The 27,568-nt window shown below is 36.6% G+C and overlaps 2 long non-coding RNA genes across 7 annotated transcripts; one reads left to right on the top strand and one right to left on the bottom strand.

Annotated features, from left to right (window-relative positions):
- The first annotated feature begins 372 nt into the window (after nt 1-372).
- On the top strand, nt 373-27,568 carry LOC108268150 (uncharacterized). Of its 6 annotated transcripts, XR_006982737.2 has the most exons (5): nt 384-487; nt 993-1,089; nt 20,559-20,617; nt 23,959-24,057; nt 25,700-27,568. It is a non-coding gene; the product is annotated as an uncharacterized LOC108268150 (long non-coding RNA). The 6 variants fall into 6 exon arrangements; XR_008396821.1 differs by lacking the exons at nt 20,559-20,617; nt 23,959-24,057; nt 25,700-27,568 and adding exons at nt 5,120-5,203; nt 11,507-12,945 and having other exon boundaries at nt 373-487; XR_008396822.1 differs by lacking the exons at nt 20,559-20,617; nt 23,959-24,057; nt 25,700-27,568 and adding exons at nt 1,318-1,420; nt 11,507-12,945 and having other exon boundaries at nt 375-487.
- LOC128633230 (uncharacterized) lies at nt 14,062-20,726 on the bottom strand. The gene is made up of 3 exons (XR_008396823.1): nt 20,313-20,726; nt 18,817-18,958; nt 14,062-14,185 (listed from the first exon to the last, which is right to left on the bottom strand). It is a non-coding gene; the product is annotated as an uncharacterized LOC128633230 (long non-coding RNA).

Below are 27,568 nucleotides of genomic sequence, written 5' to 3'. Positions count from 1 at the left end.
ATGAGTAATTTTGTGTTAATTCTACCTAATGTATATATTTAACCGTATAATTTTTATACATATTACACTTGTGAGGCTGGTCTTTTAGTTTCATGGCTCCCAAAACAGAGTTATTTCCCCCAGAATCTTTGTGATATTCTCCACTGTATCCTTCAATTCTCAACTAAAAAAACATGTCTTCCCGCAGTGTTATTACTACATGCAGTAGGAAGGCCTCAAAGTGAGGAGATTGCTGTGAGGCCTGTTCACACAGGGACGTTTTTCGACGCCCAGGCGTTAAATGCGGGCGACGCCCTGAATGAAAGTGCAAATCCACTCCCTGACAGTAAATGGGGTTTATTTAAAAGCAGAAATACTCCGGTACACAAGGTGGCGTTGCACAACTTTCCGTTTCTGATACCTGCTCATCACTGACAAGAAGAAGAGAGCCAGTATTTACTTCTTTGCAAAAACTGTTCACACACATTTATCGAACTCGCTAAAGCACGTATGTAGTTTTGTGAAATGTAAAGTATTTAGTGATTTGGTCAGTAACGCTTCTTTAAAGATAAATGCTTAAAGTTCTCATTTTAAACAGTATATTCTTTTTAAATAAGTAATGATTTGAATATAAATATATATATATAGCTACTATATATATATATATATATATATATATATATATATATATATATATATATATATATATATATATATATAAGTAGCTTTCACATACTTATGGGAAGACCCAGATTATTATTATTATTATTATTATTATTATTATTATTATTATTATTATTATTATTATTTTAATTGCACGTGTGTCACAAATAAGACTTTCTTCACATCACCACACATTAAAAGTAATCCGTTATGCATATCGGTTTCACAATGAATCCTACTAAATTAAGAAATCACTCCTTGAGGCTTTTTGCATTTTTTACTTTAACATCATCACAAGTTCTCTCTCTTTTTAATGGCCATGGTTGTGTATAATGTTATTTCTTTCTCAGCTGACTACGAGATCCAAGCTTCTGACTGAAACACAGCAACTCAAACAACAAAACTCAGGAGCTCCGCAATCTCCTGCCCAAATATCAAAACTCAAAGGTAGGTGTCTGTATGCAAATGTAAGATACATTCATGGTCTCAGCATCGTGCAATAATTGTTGTTGGAGTTTGACCAATGACAGCTGGGGTGGGGATAATCTCTTTAGTGTAGGTACCAAGCCATGAATAAAAAAAGTATATGTCATCTTTCTTTAGCTCTCTCTTTTGCTGTGTCCGTTGCTCTTTTGCTCCTCTTTCTCTCTTTCCCTGGCATCTTTGGACAACGAGTACTTCTCCAAGAAGTCCAGCATGTCTGACGGCTTTCTTTTCCCTGCACTGAACCTCATCACTGCTGGGCTGGTGATTGATACTCCTGAAGAAATACTTGCAGGTTCCCTTTCACATGAATCATTTTGGTCATGCACTTCATCAGTGTTTTCAGAAATGTTGCTATGAACATTGCAAAGATAAATTCAGCATCAGAAATAATCATTCACAATGTGAGCCATGCCACACTTCATAACTATCTTGAACTGATGCTCCTGAGATCAATGTTTGATTACAAAATATAGTTTAGATTCACAGTAATTTTAATGTACAATACATCTGGCAATGCAAATTCAGCAGAGGTTACCTATCCACAGAACGCCGCATGTGTGAACGTACCTTTGTTTCCAAGTTCATCAATCATGTGTAGCCCATTTGCTTAACCTTCATTTCACCAATATATACCTTACTAGGTGTTTTCACTCTGCTGTTGTGTCCACACTGAACCGTTCCCTAGGAAGAATACTGCCTTATATCTGTCAAATAGCTTTGGTCACTCAAAAGAAACCGTATTTCAGTGCAATTTAAAATGTATGGGGTTGTAAATGAGGCCTTTTTTTGAATGATATATAGGTATTGAAAATGGTTGGACTCAAGTTCTCTGTGCTATCATGTTGCATAGAAATACCACACATCTGACGCTGACATTTCTGATTTTACAGTCATTTTAGGTCTGAGGAAGGCAATGGCTCAAAGGCGTTATTTTAAGTCTTGTGCTGTTTTCATATGACGACTACCTACATGGGGAAAAAGCACATCAACAAAGCTCTCATACATTCAGGCAGGGTGTTTACCCTACAAATGGTCTCATACAAGAATATTTTCAGACACACTAGTTGTGAGAGGTTTTGTGAATCTGCGTTCTATAGACTTACTCTTTCTTTAATAAAATCAACAAACCAAAAAAATTATAATATATAAAAATGAGTGAAGGGCAAATCCAGTTCCAGATTTCTAACCCTTATATTATGTCTATTTAGAAGGGGACATCTGACATTAATTCCTTTTCTTCCCCTTTTTTTTCTTTAAATATATATGAGTTTGAGTAAAGTTCAGTCATTTAAGAACACTCAAGTTGTGGTGTTGGAGAAAAACACTACAAAAATCTCATTCTTGTTGATGCTTTCTCTGAACTTGCCTGTCAGTCTTTTGTTCTGTTCCTCTTGGCAGCTCACATGTTTTGGCTTGTGTTTCGCTTTCAGTTATTAAGTACATATAAGGATAAAGCGAGCAAATGGCATGAACTAGATTGATAATTTGTATGGACTTTCGGGTGAGTTCAGCAAAAAGGGCTATCAGGTTAATTGTGACACCTAAGCTTAGCACTGTGTTGCTATCTCAGCATTACTAGCCAATCAGCAAAGAATATCTTGAATTATTCTTGCCCTAATGCTTATCAAGCAAAATTTGTCATTCATTTTCATTGATCACGAGGGTGGGCTGAATCAGAGTTGAAATAGCAACTGATCAGCTTAAGCGCAAGTGGACTGACATCGCAATGTAGTCTATTTAAACATAGTAATTTTACAACAACATGACGTTGACATTGAATTGACAGGTTTAAGCTGTTTTATGCTGGTCAACACTGGTATAAGAGCTGGTCTAAGTTCACATGGCTGGTGTTTTTGGTGGTTTAGTGAATATGGAAAATCGTTTTTGGTGGTTTAGCGAATATGGAAAATCATTTTTGGAGACCTGCCAAATCTCTATATGTTGGAAAGTACCAGAATTTTATGATGACCAGCAGAAAACACCAGTATATTTTGTGTTTTGTGTGTTTGTTTTACTGGTCTCCAGCTGTTTTTTGCTGGTTATGAAAACATACTGGTTTCTAACCAGCACATGCTGTTAACCAGCATAAAACAGCACAAAGCACAACTTCTGCATTCAAGCACAGTGCTAGTCTGTGCTTTTTCTCCAGCAGGCTAGCACTTCTGCAATTCCTGCACCAAACCAAGTTCTGCATATGGCTCCCATAAAGCCATTCTGCTGCCTGACCACCAGGTGGAGACACGTGCTTTGTGTGAAACCACATACTGTGGGTACGCAATAAAGCGTTAAACACAGGAAGTGAACTAAAGTAGTCCACCTTCACGATCAAGCAGGTTTAATGTCCTGCTTCATTCGTGGTATATATATATATATATATATATATATATATATATATATATATATATATATATATATATATATATATATATATATATATATATATATTTCTTATGACTGTAAGCAAGTAAACTCTTCAAACTGTGTACTGTAACTTCCCTGTTTATTCTTGCACAGTTATAGGCTGTATCATAATTCACATCTTAATTCTCATCTTAAATGTCATTGTACACTACGTACCAATACCTGAATGGCATTCTCATCATAGAGAATGCTACCAAGTAGGATTCCTTGGTCAACCTGGGGGAAAAAATCTGAGAGTCAAATATTTTGCTCAGCCATAGCTAAAAACCCTGTCAATCATTTGGTATGACATTAGACAAACAAAAGATACACCTACGTGGGACTTTCACACATGTAGAATCGATTGAGAAGTCCACTATATAGTCAGTTATGACTGTAATAATTGTTAGTATAAAACCCCCTTGGTGCATTTGAAGGACCAAACAGAAAGACGCATGCTTTCACTTTAAAGGGGAATTTTAATAGAATTCCCTTTTCAAGCCATAGTTTCAATAAATACAATGCAAACCCAGGGCATGTTACAGTAATACCTAATCTGTGAAGGCCACCAAGAAGGTGGTCTGTTCATAAAAATGTCTTGTCCTTGGAATTAGTACAGCATGTTATGATTTGCAAGAAATTCATTTGTAAACCAAAAGTAAACTACCTAATTCATATTGAAAGCACAAAAATGTCAGCCATTTTGATTTGCATTTTTTTTTTTTACTAGGACTACAACTTATTTAACTCGGGTTTCTATTCTGAGGGTACAAAGCAATACATTTTGCAAATGAGAAATGTATGGTCTAACAGTGTTTATTTATTAAGCATTTGGCTATTTAACTGTTTACTCTGCCTTTTTTAATGCCTTTTCTTATCTTTAATTATTGCTGGAGGAATTTGATCTTTGACAAAGCTATGCGTAGGCGTAAGGTTTGTGATTATCACAGGTGAATGAAGAGGAGGTGCTGACTCAGGTTTCCTTCTTATGTTTTGTTTGTATTTAGAAAAATGATTGATGCCAAGTAACAGAATAATAGAACCAACTAAAATGTCTGCCAGACTGCCAGATTATTGTAAATGGCTTCTAGCTCTGCATTTTATTGTAGATAATGGATTGATTTGTATCATGATCTTTCTACATGTCTAAAACTACATTTTGTTGGATGCTGTGCCAGGAGAATAAGCCATGGTTTTATTGGTGTGAATGAAGATGTCATTAGTTTCAGAGTACTTTGTCCTCAGAGAGGTATTTGATTGCTTTTCTCTTTGAATCTCTTTGAAGTCTGCCTCATACTCCTTCCCTCCTCCCCTTGCTCCCAATCTCACAGATAAAACATCTGTGAAAGACAGCTCATTTTCACTCAACTTGAACTAAAAATGATCAGTATTGTGTTAGAGTTCAAATAACTAAAAAAATTATAGTGGCATCTCATTTTATGAATGAAAGCCCTTTGTTTGCTGAGGACATTCTGAGAGACTATATAAGCTGTGGGTTTTGAGTAGCTCTATAAGCCCCTAACAATTCCTGAGCCATTGTTGTAAGAGACTGAGTGGGCGATGATCTCACTGGCCGGGTATGTGTTTTCAGTTCTGCTGATGTCAAAACTGCAATCTTCCCACCACCGCCCACTTCCTACCAGAAGCTTAGCCTGGAATCCCGAGCACACACGAGGTATGGAGGAACAGTGAACAGGAGGAGCATGTATTTTAGATTTTTTTTTAAATAGAGCATTTTGTCTTGTTTAGAAGCAGAATACTCTTCTATTTAATACACATTGAATGCACATTGAGCTTTGATATTAGTAATTATTAAATTATAGCTTATATTTGTTTGCATTAATAATTCTTCTAGTTCAACCATGGAAACTAGTAAGAACCCTTGAGAGGATCCAAGATGGAGGCGTGGCAGTAGCACGCAGCGGCCTATTCTTATCCAAAATGGTGCTATTTTTGTCTCTTAGCCCGTTTATTTATTTATTTATTTATTTTTACAATGCATGGGTGTTCATGTCTACTATTGCCAGACACTGCTAAAATATAGAAATCATGCAGCAGTCAACCTGCATGATGATTTGCTGGAGAAGCTACGCGATCATGGCTTGTTGCTGGGACCAGGCTTCCAGTCCTCGGCATCACCTGATGCCGGTGGGCTGGGGAGCAGATGTTGTAAGCGGTGTGTGAGGAAGCGGAAGCGTGGCAACAGGGCAGGGGTCTATGCTAGGCTAAAAACAAACCCTAGCTAAAAACAAACCCCCTTCGGCTCTCCCATTCATCCTGCTCTCCAATGTCTGCTCCCTGGACAATAAAGTGGACTACATCCGACTCCAGCAGTCAGCGCGGCGTGAGTTTAGAGACTGCTGCATCCTTGTTTTCACTGTTCATATCAGAGTATACATCCCCCCAGTGCTAATGCTAAGTATGCGCTCTGTAAACTGTATAGGGTTATTAGTGAACTGCAGAACACACACCATGATGGACTGTTTATCATCGCTGAAGATTTCAACTCAATCTCAAATCAGTGCTCCCTAAGTTTTACCAACATGTGGACTTTGCAACGAGAGGGGTGAACATGCTGGATCTGGGGCGGCTGTGGCTCACGTGGTAGAGTGGGTTGTCCACTACTCGTAGGGTTGGCGGTTCGATTCCCGGCCCACGTGACTCCACATGCTGAAGTGTCCTTGGGCAAGACACTGAACCCCAACTTGCTCCTGATGGCAAGCTAGCACCTTGCATGGCAGCTCTGCTACCATTGGTGTGTGAGTGTGTGTGTGTGTGTGTGTGTGTGTGTGGGTCAATGAGAACCAGTGTAAAGCACTTTGGAACCGTTAAGTTTAAAAAAGCGCTATATAAGTGCAGACCATTTACCACTATCTTTTGCACTACCTCTTATATCTGGCACTTCCACACTAGAACTGTGTACTGGTTAGTGCTACACTGTCACTCACTATGCGGATTGTCCTGATTTAGTAGTTACTGTACTGTCTTGTATTGTTTGCCTGTGCACTTTATGTAGTTCTGTGTCGTCTCATGTAGTTAGTGTGTTGTTTTATGTAGCACCATGGTTCTGGAGGAACGTTGTTTCATTTCACTGTGTACTGTAACAGCTGTATATGGTTGAAATGACAAAAAACACTTGACTTGATGAATTCTAGATTTAACATTCAAGATCTTTGAATGTTTTAGAGCAGCACTGTGACACAGTTGGTAGCATTGCCACCTCACAGCTCCAGGGTCCCAAATCTGAACCTCAGCTTTGTTTGGAGTTTCTCACATTTCTCTCCTTGTCCTCATGGGTTTCCTCTGGGTTTTCTGCTTTCCTCCCAAAAAACCTCCCAATTGGTGGATTGGTTAAGAGGAATTGCCCCTGTGTGTGTGTGTGTGTGTGAGAGAGAGAGAGAGTACGTTTACATGGACAGCAGTAATCTAATTATTGACTGTATTCTGAATAAGACAATATTGTGATTAAGGTGTTTACATGAGTTGCTTTTAGAATATTCCTTTCATGTTCAGGTTTTACATGTTATAGAACATAGATCAATTAATGGCACACGTCATTATGTCCCCACGCCTCGCCGTCCGACGTTCCCTCAAGAATTTCACGTATCAACATACAGTTTGTCTTCGTTATGGTACCAGTTTTGGGTTTCATTTTTAACTTTACGAAAGCTTTGAGTGCAGTTAATTATTTGTCATGCTATACGTGCAAATAGATGACTGTTTGAAGCTAGGGGCTGCGACGGAAACCGCGCGCTTACCTATTACATATTAGCTGAACTACATGTATTTCACCTACTATATAGTAGGTAAGTTTCGGACGCAGCCGTGCTCTCTTGTTTGTCGTAAAACTGTTGAGCACTGCCGTGTGTGTCCCTGTTGCAAAATGGGGTGAAAACTCCCACACGATGTTAATAGTGTGATTAAGGTGTGTACATGTCTGTAATGCACGTCGATAATGCGACTAAAACAGGAATACTCCACATGTCTTGATTACATTTGTGTTTAATTTGAGTGCGACTTTAGTCGGCTTAAGGTAATCAATAATCGCTGTTTACATGGTAGTTTCTTAATCAGATTATCGTCTTAATCGGGTTAATATCATTAATTTGGTGTCCATGTAAACGTAGTGTGTGTGTGTGTGTGTGTGTGTGTGTGTGTGTGTGTGTGTGTGTGTGTGTGTTGTGCCTTGCAATGTAATGGTGTCCCATCCATGGTGTATTCCCATCTCATACACAGTGTTCCTGGGATTGGCTCTGGATCCACTGTGACCCTGACCAGATAAGTGGTAACTGAAAGTGATTGAATGGTTGTGAAGTGAAGAAGTATATTTGGTGTAAAGCTTCTTATATGTAAATAACATTTAAAATTCCAAGGTCTTGTATTTTTTTCTAGTGGTATACAACAAAATACTTAGCTGCTTGTTTACTATCTCTTCAGTTTATCCTCTTATATTTGTACATTAGTGGAATAAAACAGAGCTCCAATATATAGCGGGCTCTTAAAGTGTTCTTTCAATAATTAGATTTCTTATCTTCCTGAAAGGGTTCTATTGTATCCCAATTTAACAGGGAAACTCTCTGTAATAGGGTATACTATACAAGAAACCTGTAAGGGTTCTCTGAAAAGGACATAAAATAGAATTTTTTTTAATTTAACCTTTTCTAATCTGTGTAAGTGTACAATCAAATTTTATAGAAAAGACAGGCTGCAACCTTTGTGTGAAGTGTTACTGTTTATTCAAGCAAATTTGGGAGTAGTGTAGTCTAAATCATGTGATTTTATTTTTAGTCATGTGTCTATATACACAACATGTAGTAAACCATAATGAAGGTTGCTTTAGTATTTTAGAGATTTCTTACTTTAAAATATCCAATAAACAATTACAGAAAATATAGCACTAAACTGATCACAGTATGCTGTGTCATTATGAGGAAATTATGATTCAATATTAGATTTTTGCACAAGAAAACGGATGACGCATGTTTCCTCTGTAAGTGTCATGTGCTGTACAGCTGACACATTATACAGACTATCTGTTTTGTACTCAAAACTTGAAAGGGTTTTTTCACCAAAAAAGACTTTCAGTTTAGTGTCATTAACATGTCCAATCCCTTGAGGCTTTTATTTTGTTTGGAAATATAGCTTAATACAATCTTTTGTATCTGTCATCAGTATCCATTCCAAAATGATTAAATCATTATGTTACGTAAGGCGAGGTTTCATGCTAGGACATGCTGAGGCCTGAGTGTTTTCCTCAGAACATTGTGTTCCTGCTGGAGGAACACTGACACACCGTCTCCTTGCAAAACCTTGGCTAGTTACACCCTAATATTTAGATATTCTGCTCACATTTCTTGTCTCTCAAACATTATTTTTGTGTGTATATGAGAGAAACTTTATTTATAACCAAAGAACCCACTAGACATTCTTTAATGACATTGGTATTTCTGGTATTAATATACTGAGAAACCCAATAAGGCATTTCTTCATATGGAAATGAGACATGAAGGATATTAATATAAAATGATCAGGGCCACAGTAAACAGTTTAATACAAAGTTAAACATCAAAGTTAGAAATCAGGAATTTGAAAATATATTCATTCCAGTTACTAATTTTCTAATTCGGCATATGCAGGAATAGGCAATAAAACCATGTGTATTACAATTAATCTCATTACATAATTTTACAGTGCAGGCAAATAACTAAGCAGTTGATGGCAAAAGGCATTGCTAAAGGGCCTAACGGTGGCTCACAGATCTAAGATTTTAACAGGAACATAAATGCTGTGCTACCACTTCTCCATATGTGTCTATACAGTGCTCACGTGAAGCCTAAGAAAACATATTGAAAAGTGGAGAAAAATAATAAGTTCTGACTCCATTGAAATACTCCTGGGTGTCCCTAATGGATTAAATGATCCAGTGATAGTACCAAACTCATGTTCACGACAACAGCTTTGACTTTTTTTTGGCGTCTGAAAGTACATTGTTTACAACATTATTTAAACCAATACTGGGTTTGTCGTAATGACAGAAAAAATGAATCCCTTTCATCTTGTATGAATATCTTCATACTAAAATTCTAAAGCGTTCATAGAGTTGACAGTTTATTACTAAGTAAATCAGAATACAAATGTCACACACCATGCAGTTTACTGTATACAGTGCATTATGAGGGTGATGCTGGGAACAGAAATGAACAGTAGAGGTGGAGTGGTGGGAACAAGTGACAGAAAGCTGAGCAGTCAAATTAACATGCAGGTGTTTCATTATCACCAATCGCCTGAGAAATCTCACATACACATTGAGATGTGCACGACAAGCACAGGGAAATACAGATAGTTATAGTTCTATAACCATAATTTTTGTGCACTGTCCTCATAGCGTAAACAATGAATCTTACACGATAATGAATGACTGCAGGAATGACTGCAAATACAGTTCTCATGTTTACCATAAACAGTTTAATTTGTTGTTTAGCTTTTAAATGCAATGAACATATTATGGTGCAATTACAAGTGGTGTAGCTGTCTGATTTAATGCACACAGACATGAGCATTCACTAGTTTCTACTGTAAGTAAAGCAGGATGTTTTATATGTCTGTGTGCTGTTTTTTTTTTTTTTTTTTTTTTTAATAGAACTGCCAAGCCTAAATTAGTTTAGTGGGTGTGTTGTACAGCAGCTGATATTTAACATTCGCTGTTAAACTGTTGTGTTCCTCCTCTCCCACAGGTGTTTATAAGTGTGTATTAGCATTAAAGATTGACAACAGAACTTTTAATATGGTACAATGTTTGCAATTTGTTTTGTCAATAGCCTGTTGGGTGATGTCAGTGATTCAAATTACAAATGTTCCCTTCTACAGCTTTCACCAAGAAAACATTAAGTCCAGACACGCCACTAATTTCAATCATAAGTATCATTATCATCGTATCATATTCTAATAACAATTATGTGCACATATGGTGGCAAATTATTTTATTTCTACTTCTGTAAACTTGATTTGACCAAAAAGAAAGTCCCATTCATATCACCCACTTCCAAAAAAACCCCACATAAGTATAAAAACAACACAGAAAAAGTACCTACATTTCAGTCTGCATTGTCAGTTTTACTGGTGATAATTCCTACACAGAGTGGGCCATAAAATAAAGCTGACACCCTGTTTCTGGGAAGAGTGTGGGAAATATGAGATATGAGGTGTTTCAGTGCAAAGTGACAAACAACACAAGTTCAATCATGTACCGTGGTTCTGAAGCTGACATCATAGGCATTAGGAGCTGAAGCTGTGACATCTTTGGACTGGAGTAAATAATCAAACATGTTGTGTCACAACATTGGGCAAACAGTGATATCTGGCTTTGTTTCTCACAAACTATAAGAACAAGGCAAGAGTAAATGTTTTTTTTAATCCAATAGAAGTACTTCTTTTTGCTAATCTATTGTTTCACAAGCCTGTGTAAATTTGCTCAACATGCTAATAGAGTATTGACTGAATCTACATGTAAGCAGAGCTTTAAAGAGGTCATCTTGGCCTCTGGTCTGCGTAAAACAAGTGAAATTACACCATATCAAGGTCAAGACCTTGATGAACAATAACTTCCACATGTACCCATTTTCCCATCTATTTATCTATCTCACTTATTGCCACAGTAGGTACATTATTCTTTTATAACCCTTTGAAACACCTTCTAATACAGTCATGTGAAAAAATAAGCACACCCCATAGAAATTGTTGCACTTTTTTTTCATGTGACTGATCTTTTTTTTTTGGTAGTTAAATTTGTGAAAATTACTACAAAATGTCAGTTGTATGTGTGCATGATCAACTTTATTAATAGGCATTGTTTCAAAGAGGATAAAATGTTTGCTTCTCCAAATATGTCAAAAAAGCCAACAGTTTTCATGGCGTGTATTTTTTCAGTATTTGCCCCATCCTGATTTCTTCTGTTTTATGTATTTCTCCTTCTAAACAGATCTTCAAACAAAATGCAATATAAAACAAAGGCCCTGAAGCAGCAAATCATCCCCACACCATCTCACTTCCACCACCATGCTTGACTGTAGGTATGATGTTCTTTTTGTGGAATTCTGTGTTTGGTTTACGCCAGATGTAACGGGAATAGTGTCTTTCAAACAGTTCCACTTTCAACTCATCAATCCACAAAACATTCTCCCAAAAGGTTTGAGGATCATCAAGGTGTGTTTTGCAAAAATTCAGATGAGCCTTAATGTTCTTCTGGGTTAGCAGTGGTTTTCACCTCACCACTCTTCCATGGATGCCATTTTTGCCCAGTGTCTTTCTGATCATTTAATCATGAACAGTGACCTTTATTGATTCAAGAGAGGTCTGTAGGTCCTTTGTCCTTGTCTTTTTTGTGACTTCCTGGATGAGTCGTTGCTGTGCTCCTGGAGGAATTGTGGAAGGTCAGCCACTTCTGGGAAGGTTCATTACTGTGACACGTTTTTTCCATTTGGAGATAATGTTGTTCCCTGTTGTTCTTTAGAGTCCCAGAGCCTTTGAAATAGCTTTGTAACCTGTCCCAGACTGATGTATTTCAATCACCTTCTTCCTCATCATTTCTGGAATTTCTTTCATAATGTGTTCCTGGGTAAGACATTTTAACCAAGTTCATGCTATTGCCTGGTTGCATCTAGTGCAGCCGAACCCCAATGAATGCAGTTTCATAGATTTCCGGAATTTGTAAACAATTGGTATTGGATGACATTTTTTGCGTCAATAAATAACATTATCATTTAAAAATTGTATCTTGTGTTTACTCAGGTTGCCTTTGTTTTATCTTACATTTGGTTTTTATTTCTGAAACAATTTAGTATGAGATATAAACAAAAACCGAAGAAATCAGATACTTTTCCCCAGCACTATAACTCAGATAGCCATATAACAGATATAGTACATGAGAATTTTTCCTTACTGATGTCTAAAAACCAGTTGTTATCCGGAAACATTTGCCGTGTAACTAGAGCTCCTCTAATCATTCACCATCTTAACTTTGTTTCGCCAGAGCCAGATAAACAATGACTTGATGATTAATGTACAAGATAGATCAAGCATTCGCCTGGGATCACACTTATCAAAATGTGAAATAACAAAAGTAACCTTGAGGCCTGTGCCAAGAGCCTCATATCTGAAGATATATTATGAGTAAAGGTTCCAGTAAAGGTTTCAGTAAATGTACCTGCCCACACAGCAAGCATACTTGGCATCAAGACAATGAAAGTGAAAGAATCTGTGTGTGGGTGTGTTGTTTCTCTGCATATGTGAGCAAGCTTCAAGTGTGTGGGTGTGTTCCCAGTTAAAAAACAAGATCTTGAATAAACCCAAACAGAGTTTAGCAGATGATAACAGAATATCTTTATTTCATAGATGCACAGGTAATGTTTATGTATGATCTTTCAAAAAAGTGCAAGCCTGTGAGACAATATCTTTAAGGACTTAAACAGTCAAGCTGTTTATTATTAACAAAAGTAGCCTTGCGTTCCTCCTGGTATTTTATTTTGTGTTGCATTCTTGTTCCACCTAGCACTCAATTCAACACATGCCTGTTGAAAACACCTGGAATAGAGCACAGACAAAACAATCTCAGTTAATCCTAGCAGCATCAAGTCTATTTGCATGGTGATGAATGCAACTGTTGGTTTTCTATATTATTACTGCTTCCTTGAAAGAAATTGTTTACTGCATCACTTCCTGTTCAAATTACATTTATTGCTGTGCTTATTTTACTGAAGAAAGGAAATATTATTATTATTTGAAAATATTGCTAATAGATATCACAAAAGTGTATCAGTTTTTTACTTTAGTTTAGAATGGGCTATTGAGAACAGTGGACCGGTAAACATTTTTACTTTTGCAGTTTTTGTAACAAGTTTAATGTACTATTTCTCTCATTTGTGGTACACTTTTATGATTTTAATCTGACTCACTCTCATATATGACCTATGCAATGGCATACTTAGGAAGGATCATGAAATGAGGCCATGTTATTTTTTGTTTTACCAGTTTGACCTTTAAATATCAAATTTAATTGCCATGGTAACTGAATGCAATTATGTATATATTTTAAATAATTCACTAATAATTTCACCCTAGAAACCATGCCCTTCTACTTTACTTGGTTTAATTATGAACTAAAACAAATTAGTTGGGTGTTATAAATGCCTATAAACACATATTGCTTGTTAAGGCAATCATGTTAATTGAATCTTGAGGTAACGCCTTAAAGCTAGATACTATACTATTTTTTAAAAATAGCTATTACAATCAGTTTTTGCCAGTTGATTTCTGATATTCTTACAAGTATTTTTGTATTGGAACCTTTTCATAAATGTGAGGGCACTATGGCTTAGTGGTTTGCACGTTTGCCTCGAATAGAAATTTCAGTTCCCACCTGCACCCTGTATGCATGGAGTTTGCATGTTCTCCCTGTGGTTCAGGGGTTTCTTCTGGGTACTCTGGTTTCCTCCCCAGTCCAAAGACATGTGTTGTACACTGATTGGCATTTCTAAATTGTCCATAGTGTGTGCTAGGGTGTATGAGTGTGTGTGCGATTGTGCCCTGCAATGGGTTGGCAGCCAGGGTGTCCCCCACCTGTGCCCAAGTCCCCTGGGATAGGCTCCAGTGTCCACCAACCCTGTGTAGGATAATAAACATGAATGAATGAACTTTTCATAAATGTACATTGATGTAAATGAGGCTCCATCTACTTAAATATGCATATACTTCCAAACTAAATAAAACCAAAATCTAGTCTTTTCATGTGTGTTACATTTATTTATTTTATGTGAAAGATTATTTTATGTATCTTTCAAGATAAAGAGTGTTACATGAGAAAAGTTTGTTTGAAAATAATTTCCTTATCTTTTAATCAAGAAAATACCATGCACTGTTATGAAAAAAAAAATATATTTTTCAGTATACAATTTAATGTAAATCCAACAGTAATTAACATTTTGGGAAATTACTCTGTAATATCCTTCTAACTAGGAATATAAATGAGCATGTAAAATATAATGAATGTATGACATCTAGAAACATTGGTCTTTGAAAAAATTATTTTGATTAAAAAAAATTTTAAAGGACATATTGTACATGGTCATATGGGTATATAATAATGACAAATAAATTTATATATACACTATATGCTGTAACATTACAATTTACCTTCACTGGAACTAAGGGGCTCAAATACGACAATTCCAGCATGACAATGCCCCTTTGCACAAAGTGAGACAATGTTTGCCAAGGTTTGAGTGGATGAGCTCGAGTGGCTTGCACAGAGTCCTGACTTCAGCCCCACTAAACACTGTTTGGGCGAATTGGAATGCTGACTGCAGCCTAAACCTCCTCACCCAACATCAGTGCTTGACCTCACTAATGTTCTTGTGGCTGAATGGGCAAATCCCCAAAGCTACACTCCAAAATACTTAATACTCCAAAATACAGGGTAGAAAATAAACAGGGACAGTCATGCATACAATTACTTCACAGCTGTAATGTATGGTGTAAAGGTAATGTTTATCTCCTTGTTCTGCTTGTAGACATTGGCGGCCATGCCAGAATGTGTGGCAACATTCCAGAGTATTAATTAAGTAATAAAAATAAAGTCATTTGTTTTTATTGTATTTTTAAAGCTCCAATAATTCTGCAGGACATGTGGTAGCAAAGCTAAAATGTCCATATTGCGCATTTACTTTTAAATGAATGAACACTACATTTATTTGTACTAAACTAAGTACAATTACTTAGCAAGATAATGAAAAAGGTAGTCATTTGACTTTGTAAATGAGTTTGTATATCTTCTCTCATAATCTTATATCCTTTCAGAAAAACTTTATCTCTCCCCAGATATAAAACTGATTATTTAAAACTGATAACACAGTTAATATATCTGAATCACAACAGAAGATCCTAACCATGTATTTTACTACTGATAAATGTGAGTAAACCCAGACCTGGACAAGCGGAAGGAAATGAATGGATGGCGTAAAGTCTCTGCCATTTTTGTAAGCTCAACCATTATCTAGTTATCTAAGATTGATTGATATGATGTTCAAGTAAACGGAAGTTTCTCCTCCATTCTTTTAAATAGTTCTCATTGATTAGCTAGATTAGCATGATCTGCTTAAAGGTCAGTAAGCATGATCAGGGTTGACATTTTCATTCCACGTGTAAGAGCACGTAACTGCATGCTATAAAGAATGGAAGGTGTTCTTCTTAAGAATTCATTGACTACTTCCTGGTGGTGTTACTTACAGTTATTAGCAATCTGACCAATCAAGTGTTTACGCATCTTGACAAGTCATAGGCATTTCTGTACATTGTACAATGCAGTGAAATAACTCTATTAATCGCTGAATTTTAATTACTACAGGTTAGGGCAATTCACTTGGTTTGCAACCAGAAATGTTAAGAAATAAGAATCAGTTGTATCACACAGCACTCACACAGAGATCATCTAGAACTGAGAGAAAGAGAGAGAGAGAGAGATTAAATAGCCCGTTTACATCTCATCTCATTAAATATAAATAAATAGGCATTTATTAATAATCTGTCAGAGCTCCACATTTCTTTCTCTTTTACTCTGTAGGAGGCCAGATACATATTACACAACCACCCCCCACCCCCTTCCTTGGTACACACAAAACAGGAGACATAAGATCTGCTGATGTGAATGACTACAGAAAACATTGCTATTGTCCTGTCAATCAATAAAAAAAGCAGTATCAAGTTCAAACTTCCTCCATAACTAGAGAACAGGTATATTCTTAAATCAAGTTTCCACTGCAAAATGAATGAATGCAATGAATACGGTCACAAAATCCCAGTGTGTGTAATTTTTCTTCATGTCTGATCTCACAATTAGGTTAGAGCTTTTAATGTTTACTTATGCTGAAGAACCATATAATTATTGTATGATGGTGATTATATAGTTTATAATTTTTCTACAAACATTATTGTATACAACTGAAGTTCACATGAGAGTTGTAATGTTAGGGTTGTGATTTCCATTCAAAAATGCTACATTTTTGGTTGGTTTGTTTGGTGATTACAGACATGATACCCCCCAGGGCTAGGAGAGGTCACTACTGTTGTGCATAATAGTGTCACGTCAACCTCTAACTATATCGTTATGGTCTCAGATTCTCCGATGACACATTGTTGCCATATAGGTAAAAGCATCAATGTCCTCTAAACAAAAATGACATGCATTAATTAATGCGATAAGGGCTCCAAAAATCCTGGCCCTTAAATGTTCGTTTTAAAATTACTACTTGTTTAAAATGACTTTGGCTAAATATTACACAGAAATTGTTTTCCATAGGCTTCAAAGTCTAATCCTCACACTAGGAACACATGCAAATGCAGCTTGTATATAGTACATGTCAAGACCAATGCAACCAAATACATCTCACAATATTTGTGATGTGTAAGTGAACATTTTTTTTCATGTCTGAGGTTGCACAAGACTGTTTTGCCTCTAAAAGGTTATGGTCTATAAATGTATAAAATGGGTAACTTGAAACATGCACAGAAACATGCATAGGTCATGTGAAGCATGCAAAACTCAAAGCATAACATATGAAGACAAAACAATGAAGTTGCATTGCAGGGTGCTCTATTCATATTGGCTGCTAGACTTTAGAAATACAACGACACTAGAAAAAAAAATCCCCTACAGTCCTGACTGTGTGTGATAGACAGATGTATGCAAATGATTAATATTCTATCAAATCTGTAAAGTCAGAAATTAATGTTGGCCAGTTTTGATTAGTGCAATACAGTGTCCAAGGTTTACCATCCACTTAGACAGTAATATAGGTTGAGCAATTACTCACTGGAGCTATACTACTGTAGGTGTTCAAAACTAAAATTCTGTTCCCTGAACCTTTGTATTATAGGTCAGGCTAGTGAGATGTTTTGACAACTTAAGTGAGAGCTGTTGATGAAGGGAACTAAATGACCCTTATTCTCCTTAATGCAGTTGACAGATTAAACATTAAACTTGACCACATTTTCTCCCTAAACATGCCTGAACTGCCAACTATGGCACAAATAACGAGGACATTGAGGGCAAAGGCATTATTTCTCTAATAAATCAAGGACATTTTCTGTGTGCAGTATTATTGGCACATTGGTGTTTTAAAATGTAATAAACACACTTAAAATACATACAATAAAGTATGTATCATTTATAAAGCAACAACTACCTTAAACAGACTTGAATGGATGGACACATGGATGCTAAATAATATGTTTTAAGCCTTCTCTATGCAGAATTTACATTTACATTTACTGAATGAGACCGTGGTGAAGGAATGAGTATTTATAGCTGTTATAACATAAATGATAACAAGAACCAACTTGTTTCACAAGTGTGTGTCATTCCTTAATACAGTGCTGTGAAAAAGTATGACTTCTTCTGTTTTTGTGTATATCTCATACTAAATTGTTTCAGAAATGAACCCAAAATCTAAGATAAAACAAAATCAACCTGAGGAAACACAAAATACAGTTTTTAAATTATAATGTTATTTATTGAAGCAAATGTATTTGCTCCGTAGTTATTATTTCCCAAAATCTATGAAACTGCATTCATAATGGGGTTCAGCTGGAAACCCTGTTCAATCAAAAGAGCACTTAAATATAACTTTAAGTGCTCCAACACTTAACCAACACATAACCAACAGCATGAAGTTGGTTTAAAGGTCTTACCCAGTAACACATTAAGTCAAAAGAATTTCCAGAAATGATGAGAAAGATGGTGATTGAAATACATCAGTCTGGGAAGAGTTTCAAAGCTATTTCAAAGACTCTGTGACTCCAAAGAACCTCATTGAGAGCCATTATCTCCAAATGGGAAAAACTCAGCACATTAGTGAATCTTCCCAGAAGTGGCCAACCTTCCAAAATTCCTCCAAGAGCACAGCATCTACTCATCCAGGAAGTCTCAAAAGAGCCAAGGACAACATCAAAGGATGTACAGGCCTCTCTTGCATCAATAAAGGTCACTGTTCATGACTTCACTATCAGAAAGACACGGCAAAAATGGCATCCATGGAAGAGTGGTGAGGTGAAAACCACTGCTAACCCAGAAGAATGTTAAGGCTCATCTGAATTTCACCAAAACACACCTTATGATTCCCAAACCTTTTAGGAAAATGTTGTGGACTGATTAGTCAAAAGTGTAACTGTTTGGAAGACAAGGGTCCCGTTACATTTGGCGTAAACCAAACACAGAATTCCACAAAAAGAACATCATACCTACAGTCAAGCATGGTGGTGGAAGTGTGATGGTGTTGGGATGCTTTGCTGCTTCCGGGCCTGGGCAACTTGCAGTAACTGAGGGAAACATGAATTCTGCTCACTAACAGAAAATCCTGAAGAAGAATGGCCGGTCTTCAGTCTGTAAATTGAAATTCAAGCACAACTAGATTATGCAGCAAGACAATAATCCAAAGCATAGGAGTAAATCCTAGTCCTAGAAGTAAGTGAAAGTCTGATCTCCAGTTATCGGAAATGTTTGGTTGCAGTTATTGCTGTTAAGGGTGGCACAACCAGATTTTAAGTTTAATTGGGCAATTAGTTGTTCACATGGGTGATAGGTGTTGGATAACTTTTTTTTATTCAATAAAAGTATTAAATAAATAAAAACTGTAGTTTGAAGATGTAAAACTATTTAGTATGAGATATACACAAAAACAGAAGAAATCAGGATGGGGAAATACTTTTTCACAGCACTGTAAATAAAAATGTATCTGCAAATTGCTGTGGTATAAGAGGAATAAAACAGTTTGGGATGTGCTGTTACAGGAAATACTCAACTCGGGAGTGATGAGTGATTAAGTTATTGATTATTTTCTTATAACAGCATATCCTGAAGTGTTTTGTTCCTTGCGTATAGTGTTAACACCACCAACTTTCACCCTCTTGTTGTTGTAATAACAGTCCAAACAATGCTAGTGGTATTTTTAAAAACCACCAGTCTGGCACTTGCTAAAGTATACCTGATCTGGCTTTATAAATAATAATAAAGATTGATATTAATACACTATTTATCCTTTTGGTATCCACCCACTGATAGGTCACCAGCTATGTAGAAACAACAGATATCTTTAAAGGTGCTTTACCACCTTTGTAATATTATAAGAATGGTTATTAGCTTGTCCAATATCACTCAAAACTGCTAAATGTCCCATTTCTTTCTTTGAGAGAAATCCTTTGAGCTAGTAAGATCTAGAGTTGATGCTACTGTTCAGGTGGAGTTAACTTCCCCTGGCTGTCTGAACAGTCACTGGCTGTCAGACCTTCTTGTTTACTAAGCACTTAATGTACACATTTAAAACACTTGACTTGTACTTTGTATTCATTGCACTGCTAACTCTTATACAAAATCCTCTCTAAACAGGTTTTAGCTTTAATGTATGGACCTGCCTCTAAAGTGCAAGCCTATCTATTCATAAATGTCATGCACCCAATTCTGATCTGTTTGAGATGATCTGTTTGAGATCTTAAATCTGAAGTAGCCAGACACTTCATAGAGCTGCATAAGATGACTGAAATATTATATTTACATGACTGGATGGCAGGTTACATGACTAAGTTAGACTTATATTCATGTTTAATTTTTATGTTAAATAAGTTGTATGCTTATTTATTCATTACCGTTCTCATGAAAAACAAATCTGTCTTCCTAAGTAAACCCAGACATGCATGTGGAGCTCTTGCACAATTTTAGAATTTCAAAATGTGACTCTTACCATTACATAATACTTCCAGCATACAAGAACAACCAGGAAGAGGAAGCACATAATTGGATCTGCTATTGTATCTTGTTGTGAACAGAGACAATAAACTAAATAAATTACAATAACTACGATAAAATAAATTACAAATGTAAATATTTTAGAATACATATCAGATTTATCCTTAATATCACTCTACAGTGTAGTTTAGAGCAGTGTAATAGTTGTCACCCGTGTTTAATATCATCTTTTCTGGCTCAGGTAACCACAGCAGGTGCTGGAGCAAGCAGCGGGCAAGGTCCTGTATGTATCTTCCTCAGGTAATCCTCATTAGGCCCTATGGATGTAACCTGTAACCAGAGACAGAGCACATCTGAACAAACAAAAACATGCACAACACACTGAGGTCTCAGACTGGGACTGTTAGACCTGTGGGAGATCAGAGCTGTGAATCAGTGTGCAGAGTTTTCAGATCCAGGGTTAGTTCTAGACTGAAACAGATTCTCAGTGTAAAATGTGTATGAAAATTGGGACCTTAAATAATACAGTAACACTGATATATTGACATCAGTGTGATGATAAAACATCAATAATGCCTATTTTACACCAGAGTCAACCATACTATGTGACACTCACTTCATGAATGTGGGTCATGAATTACTATGTGACACTCACTTCATGAATTACTCACTTCATGAATGTGGGTCCTTGACTGACCATCACATATGGAAAGCATGGGACCCAGTTAAGTTTTGATAAGGTGAAAATACTCATACATACAGTATAAGAAACAGTACAGGTTAATTTAACTGCTGTTGTTAGCACAATGATGTTATATGTAGGATGTCTGCCAGCTGGGAACAGTATAAACCAGTGAAGGTACACCGTATGGAAAATGTGTGTGGACACCTGACCATCACACCCATATATGTGCCTTCCCAAAACAGTTGACACACAGTTTGACACACAAAACTGAATAGCATGTCTTTGTATTTTGTTGTATGGGGCCTAGCCAACAAGTTGGCATTGAAGGCTCAAGTGGCCTGTACAGATTCGCTGACATCAATGCCACTGAACACTTTTGAGATGAATTCAAAGGCTGACTGGGTGTCAGGGATTTTTGCTTAACATCAGTCCCTGACCATATATAAATCATTATGGTATTTGTGCGGTTTTTGGTTTGCCATGTTTGGTATTCAGAGGAAACATAGTAAGGAACACTCACAAATTTATAATAGTATGTACAGCTGCCTATCTACCTTTTAAGTGTGTAATAATTTGCATAATTTTTTTTTATTCCATTGATCAGTTCTACTAATTTGACCTGGACAGCACCCCTAGCCCAGGGCCAATACAAAAGTAATACTGGTTCTATCTTACTCAACCTACCCACCAGGAACAGGGAGAATGACTAGATACCATTTTGTGTACATTTATATACTTGTCAAGACCTTCCAACAAAGTAACAGAGAGATGGATGACAGTAATTGCAAAAAAAAAAAAAACCCAGCCTATTCTTTGGAACCCAAAGATAACATGTGATAAATTAAAGGACTTTGGATCAAAATGGCAAGAGGAAAATATGTAAGTGACTGTGAAAGAGGGTTTATTATTGGGGCACATATGTAGGAGCTTCAGTCAAAAACTGCTCAATTAGCCAGTGCTTCAATAGAACCACCAACTAAAGTGTCGTCTATCAATTCTTCAACATCAATTCAATTCCATTTTATTTGTATAGTGCTTTTAACAAACTTTTAACAGACATTTATGCAAGCAACTTTACAGCTGTCCAGATGCAGATTAATTTCCCTAAAGACCAAGCCAGAGGAACAAAACCCATTGACATGATGAAACTTTGAGAGGAACCAGAATCAAAAGGGAAACCAGACTCATGTAGGTGACACAGGGTGGTGGGGTTTTTGTTCCTTATATAGTCCTGGGAAAAATAAAGTAAAGGCAAGCAATACTAAGTGTGCCAAAAGGATGTTCAGTATGGGAGTATTGTGAAAAGGTGTCCAGGGATAAGCAGCAGCTCTTTTGACAAAGGTACATAAACTGTTTCTGATGAAATGCAAATAAAAAATGCAAATCATTAGCCTGCAAGGGGATCGAGTGTTGCTATTATAACTTTGCAAAGTTGATATTTTCTATATTCTTTTGACTTGGTTAACCAAAATTGTGCACCAATTGTGCACGCTCTTACCCTTGCTGTTATTGATAAACCTCTCAATTCCTTCCTATTCAAATGTAGTGGATTTGTTTCTTCATTTCAGCCCTGTATTACACTTAGCTATCTTGTAACTGATCTGTCTGTGATTAACAATTCTTTGTACAAAGTAAGGAGTGGCATGAACCAGAGCCATCTTCTGTCAGTAAGTTTATATTACTTTGCCTCCAAGGTTCTTACTGAAAACAAATGAAATTTTTATTCTCATTCTTGTTCATTCTAATAAACCTAAACCCAACCTGTCAAGGATGGAGGCATTGATTATGACTCTAGCTCAGCGCAATGAATCATCCACTATTTCTATACATATTTGAATACTAGCATTACCATTTTATTTGTTTCACAGTTAACAGATATAAGAAACAAATATCAGAAATAAGGAAATTTGTAATTGACACATTTTTTGTAATATTTTGCCTAAATTTTGTAGACCTTGCTACATAGAGGGAGTTATACAGTGCTGTGAAAAAGTATTTGCCCTCATCACTTCTGGGAAGGTTCACTACTGTGCCAAGTTTTTTCCATTTGGAGATAATGGCTCTCATTCCATGGATGCCATTTTTGCCCTATGTCTTTCTGATAGTAGAGTCATGAATAGTGACCTTTATTGATGCGAGAGGCCTGTAGTTCCTTTGATGTTGTCCTTGGCTCTTTTGTAACTTCTTGGACGAGTAGATGCTCTGCTCTTGGAGGAATTATGGAAGGCCGGCCACTTCTGGGAAGGTTCACTACTGTCCTGAGTTTTTCCATTTGAAGATAATGGCTCTCACTGAGGTTCTTTGGAGTCCCAGAGCCTTTGAAATCTCTTTGAAACCCTTTCCTGACTGATGTATTTCAATCACCTTCTTCTTCATCATTTCTGGAATTTCTTTCAACTTTGGCATAGTGTGTTACTGGCTAAGCTTTTTTAACCAACTTCATGCTGTTGAAAAAGTTCTATTTAAATGTTGATTTGATTGAACAGGGTTTGCACAATCAGGCCTGATTGTGTCTAGTCCAGCTGAACCCCATTTTGAATGCATTTTCATAGATTTGAGGAATTAGTAACTACAGGGGCAAATACATTTTCACACAGGCCCAGTTGGTATTGGATAATGTTTTGTGTCAATAAATAACATTAGGGTTCCCTTCATTTTATTTTAGTTTTTTTTTTTTTAAATTTCTGAAACAATTTAATATGACAGAAGAAATCAGGATGGGGAAAATAATTTTTCACAGCACTATAGCTAACTTGTTGACATGTGGTCAGGCTCTGCAAAATGCTCAACTAAATGTTACAGTAATAACGTAAATTTGATCATTTATAGTGATGAAATACTACATGCAAAATATCAGTCTAAAATAGACCAGTGAGAGCAGTGTAAAATCTAGTTGGGGTGGGGGCACTGAGTCATCTGTAATAAAATATTTGCATGTGTTATAAAACTCATTCAGGCATGTGTTTGAACCCTTTGGAAACTGAAGACAGGAACCAGCTACAGATGGGTGACAAATTCAAGAAAAACCTGAATAACTGAGTGGAGAAACATAAGAGTAGGTGCTATTTACATTCTATCATGCTCTGTAGTGTGTATAAAAATGCTCAACAGGCCCAGTTGTAGAACTTTGGACCAAAACTGCAAGAGGAAAATATCTAAATGACTTTGAAAAAAGGTTGTTTTGTTTATTATGGCATAGCTGAGAGAAGCTTCAAAGAAAAAACTGCTCTATTGGCTAATCTTTTAATAGTAACAATGACTGAAATGACATCTATTCTGTTCAATTCAACTCAATTTCGTTTGTATAGTGCTTTTTAACCATGGACAGTTACAAAGCAGCTTCACAAAGATTTGGATGTAGATTTTAATCCCCAATGAGCAAGCCAGTGGTGACAATGGCAAAGAAAAACTCCCTGAGATGACATGAGGATGAAACCTTGAGATGAACCAAACTGAAAAAGGAACCCATTTCTTCTGGGTGACACCAAATTGTGAAATTATAAATCATTAAAGTTTACAGGTGTAGAAGGGTAAAGAGAGACAGTAGTACGTGTGTTGAAAGGATATTCAGTATTAGAGTATACTTCTTGTGGTTTGTGAGTAGTAAATTAAGCCCAGGAGGCTTTTTGATTTCAGTAGCAGTTCTTAGACGGTACAAAACTACAGTATCCAGCTAAGATTATCCACAAAAGTGAGGGTGAGTCTTGGGTACAGTCTGAAAATGGATTGTGAGAGTGGTATATTTGAAGCATTGTTCCTTGTTAGGTCTGATTTGGTGTCTGCTAAGAATGTGCAAATCTGAATCTGGTGTCTGCTGGAAAATGACATCATTATGTGTAAAATTTATGTTCTCTTTGCCTCCTCCTTTTCATTCTGATATTGAGGTCTGACTCGCTGTGTGGTGGAGTGGAGCCCAAATTCATGCAAATTGTGCACCTGCCACATTGCATTTAGCCAATTGGGAGAGAGTAGACTCAAGATGACTGACGGCAAAAGAGGGAAACAGGAAGACTAATTTTAAAACTTGTACATTGTATCTCTGCATTTTCATTGTATTAGCCATTACTTAGATTACTTGCTTTTGCTAGAGATTGAACAACCTAGCCAGCCCAGTGGATAGGGGATGTGCATTATGAAAAGGTAAACTCAGTCTACAATCTATTCTTAAAGTTTGATATATAGTGTTAATTAAAAATCCTTATGCATCAAGAAGTAGATTTGCATTATTTGTTGCTAAAATAACCCCACACAACCACCCTATTTCATATTGTAATATTGCTGATACGATGTATGTTAAACAATTTATTGATGAAGCCACCACCCCAGCTTCCCAAAAACACTACCCAGCCCAATAATGTTACAAATAAAATTTTATTTAAAAAAACAAGCACTGGTGGCACAACTCCAAGTAAACAAATCACTAATGTTATTAATGTACACTGATCAGTTATAACATTAAAACCACTAAAGGGTGGCATGAATAATGTTGATTATCTCATTACAGTGGCACCTGTCAAGGGGTGGGATATATTAGTTAGCAAGTGAACAGTCCGTTTTTGAAGTTGATATGCTGGATGCAGGAAAAATGGCCAAGTGTAAGGATCTGAGCAACTTTGACAAGCATCAGAACTGGACCATGGAGCAATGGAAGAATGTGGCTTGGTCTGATGAATAACATATTCTTTTACACCATGTAGATGGCTGAGTGTGTGTGCATCACTTACCTGGGGAAGAGATGGCACAGGATACTCTGTGGAAAGAAGGCAAGTCAGCAGAGGCAGTGCAGTGGTCTGAGCAATGTTCTGCTGGGAAACCTTGAGTCCTGGTATTCATGTAGATGTTACTTTGACACATACCACCTAAACATTGGTGCAGACCAAGTACACAATGGCATTGCTAATGGCAACGGTATTCCCTAATGGCAGTGGCCGCTTTCAGATGGATAACGTGCACTGCTACACTGCAAAAATTGCAGGAATGGTATGAAAAACATAACAAAGAGTATAAGATGTTGATTTGGCCTCCAAATTTCCCAGATCTCAATCCAATCTAGCACCTGAAGATGTGCTGGACAAACAAGTCCGAACCATGGAGGCTCCACCACACAACTTACAGGATTTAAATTATCTGCTGCTAATGTCTTGGTGCCAGATACCACAGCTCACCTTCAGAGGTCTTGTGGAGTCCATGCCTCGAAGGGTCAGAGCTATTTTGGCAGCACAGGGGGGACTTACACAATATTAGGCAGATGGTTTTAATGTTATGAGTGATCATGAATGTCAGTTATATGTATCGAGCAGATATGATGTTTAAATTAATAATCAGTATGATAAGTGCCAGATCTTGAGCTTTACAGAGATTGCATTGTTGTTGAAAATTTTATTGTTGTAATCATGTTAAATACATGTCATGTACTAAAATCCATGCAGTCATGTTGCTCCTTCACTAAACCTACATAATTGTGCATTCTATGAAAACAACTTGAATGAAATCAATCCAGTTTTCCTTGTAATGCTCTAACAAAAAGCTGACTATTAGTTGGGACTGGAAAAAAAAATAGAACTACCACAAAAACTGTATGAATGACATGCAGGAGGTGAAACCACAATCATATGAAGGTAGTGTCACACATTTCTATGCTTTTTTAAGAGCTTATACCAGGTGTTCAGGAAACCAGAAATGTACATAACTGATTAGACTGAATTTCTCATTAATGCTGATAATTGCTGAACAGCCCAAACATTTCATTTAATTGATGTCTGCTCCACTTCTACCAGCTTTACATTTCCTGGTAGGCATGGTCCTATTTCACAACCGCCCCCTTTTACAACCCATGTTCTTTACTAAGAAATCCAAGTATTGGTATATATTTCATATCTACTATTCACTATGTTTATTTACTACCACATATTAGTTAAGTTCATAACTATATTAACAGTATTTAAACCTGATAGAAATGAACCTGATTGAACACAATAGTGTGAATTTGGGAGACTTTTATTCTTAAGACTGGGTATGGAACCACAACCCACTACTGAAGAATACTAGATGGTGTTTTGAGCTTAAGAGACAGCAAGACTGAATGAACTAGATCAGCCAGGTGCTCAGAGAGACTATCCCAGTCTCCAAGGTTACCGGTTGGTGAAAGCTTGAGAGTAGGACAACTCCTAAAGCCCTAGTGTGCTCATTTGCTACAACGTAGTAATAGCTTTGCATCCCCTGAGTGTAGCATGAGTCACGTGACAGTATTTTGGTATAATGTTTGCATTACTCTTACACTATAATACACCTTTCCTCCCATCTAACATCAGACTTTAACACTATCTAACCAGTCTAGCTTATTAGTCTCAACTCAAGAAGGGCAGAATATTTTTTCTATTTTTAAATTATGTATTCATATCAAAGACCTTGATTACATGAACTGTATGTAGTTTAAAAACCGACACTAGTATTCACCCTCTATCTTAGTCTTGTAGTAGCACAGTTGAATTAGTCAGCTGATGAGCTTGAGACTTCTCAAATGAGTCATAGTTATTTATAAAAAAAAAAAAAAAAAAAAAAGACAA

The sequence above is a fragment of the Ictalurus punctatus genome, chromosome 1 (assembly GCF_001660625.3).
Source record: "Ictalurus punctatus breed USDA103 chromosome 1, Coco_2.0, whole genome shotgun sequence".
Classification (NCBI taxonomy): Eukaryota; Metazoa; Chordata; class Actinopteri; order Siluriformes; family Ictaluridae; genus Ictalurus; species Ictalurus punctatus.
The sequence above is the reverse complement of the archived record's forward strand: the minus strand, read 5'-3'. Positions and strand labels throughout refer to the sequence as shown.